The following is a 2,188-nucleotide window of genomic DNA, read 5'->3' as shown; positions in this document are numbered from 1 at the left end:
ACACAGGCGGCCACCATCCACGTCTGCACCAACTCTGCAAGGTTCCTCTCCAGCAGCTGCAGCCCCGCGCGAACACACCACCTTTCTTCTGATTCAACGTTACATCACCTAAGAAACCCCAAACCACAAGAAAAGAATGTACCCCACAACCCACTCTACCACCGTGATGCCAACAACTCAGTGAAAAAAACTGTTGCAACGTGATCTATGGAAAACTGCACCCAGAACCCACGGTAGTACACATATAGCACACCACAAACCAGACCAAACACAAAAACAAACAACAATGGTATAGGTTTATGCATCAAAAAATAAAACACAACACCACCATACGGGAATAACTCATTACACTCAATACAAGTTCAAAACCATGTACCAACCAATACAGAACAAAGAGAAGAAAGCGGGTCTCCTCCGTGCTTACTTCCGTGTGTTCTTTTCCCAGGCACCACGGCCTCCACGTTAGCCAGCGTCGTCTGCCACACCCTACATGCATACACTGACACAGGGACACTGAAAACACAGAGAGACATGGAGAGAATGTGGTGTGAGGGGCCATCATTTTAACAGAACCTGTTTTACTTTATTACTTGCTTTGAAGCCAGAACTGAACTACTAATACTATGTTTCTGTTCAGATTTATTCATGTCTCTTCATATTCTTCCCTTACCATTGTCTTTCTTCATTACACTTCGCTACATTATATAAAGTCTCTCAAGGTTTAAATTTTAAAAATTAAATCTTTTGCCAATTTTTGTTCTGGGTCTGCTTGATTTTGTTTTTCTCATTTTAATTTTATTAATTTTATTTTTTTGTTGTTTTGTGTGTGTTTAGTTGAACATGTGCAATGATCATTGAAGCAGGAAACACCACTTATTTCTTAGAAATTAGAGCCCAATGTTCTACTGCTTCTGTGGTTCTTCTTTTGATTCATACATGTTTTGTGTTGTGGCAGGTGCTGAGCTTTAAAGGAGGGACAAAGTTGCAACGTGGCTAGCAAAGGAAAAGGTGTGGCTGTTGAAATTAACGATGATACCAACCTATTAAAGATGCAATCACGCCCTTCATAAGCCAGAAATTTCCGGTATTCAACATTGGTAAAAGAAATTACTTAACCCCCTTCTCCATTTTTCAATTTCCATTCTCCCAATCATACAGTAGAACCCAACACGCATCATCCATTTAAAATTCCAACACCAACACCAACACAACACAACACTAGAAAAACAGAGTCCATGACCAATGAACCCATCATCACTCTTCACTATCAACAATCAATAACCACACAAGGAGAGAATCAGTAAAGAGAGAAGGGTGTTCTTCGGTTGTGAAATCTCCAACGAGGGAGTTGGTGGCAGACGACGCTGGCTAACATGGAGGCCGTGGTGGCTGGGAAAAGAGCACACGGAAGTAAGCACAAAGGAGGCAAACCCTCGCGTAAAAGAGAGAAATCGAAGGAGGAGACCCCGCTGCCAACGCCGGCGAGGCACGCCTATGGTGGGTGTTGCGGTGGTTGTCTGTGGTGGCCATAGACTTTGAAGAAGAAGGAAAACCCTCACACGTTACCAAAAAATAATCATATGCAAAAAAAAATTAAGTCAACTGAGAACCGGATCCGTGCCATTCCGTTTGACAGGTGTCAATTGAAATTAACGGAGTTTAAAATTGAGGACTAATTCCATCCAATTCAAAACGTTAAGGACTGAAATAGTGCAAACGTTAGGTGAGGGACTAAAACCAAAAATTAGCAATAGGTGAGGGACGAAAAACATAATTAACCCTTAAATATTTAAGGATAGCTTGTGCAAAGTACATTATACAAATGTACAATAGTATTTCTATTTATGGTAGGATATGATCTTGTAATGAATAATAAATTAATTATTTTGTCTTATTTTTTATTTGAATAGTATAATGTTATGTTTCTGACTGGTTCTGGTTATATATTTGCAGATTTATTGGACAAGTTATCAGAGAAACAAAATTTGCATTAAAAAAACGTCAATTTTATACCTCGATTATGACCAAAATCAAGGAAGAAAGATCATCTCTTTTTTTTTTTAAATATTTTAATGCGTATTATGTCTTAATTGTTCATTAACCGAGGCAGTAAGTCTCACTATCTCTTGCTCAAACCTTAAAATTATGTGATGCATGCAATGAGATTTACCAGTCAGATAGTAATCTA

The sequence above is a fragment of the Vigna unguiculata genome, chromosome 5, assembly GCF_037176805.1.
Source record: "Vigna unguiculata cultivar grain cowpea cultivar isolate G323 ecotype 2 chromosome 5, ASM3717680v1, whole genome shotgun sequence".
Taxonomy (NCBI): domain Eukaryota; kingdom Viridiplantae; phylum Streptophyta; class Magnoliopsida; order Fabales; family Fabaceae; genus Vigna; species Vigna unguiculata.
The sequence above is the reverse complement of the archived record's forward strand: the minus strand, read 5'-3'. Positions refer to the sequence as shown.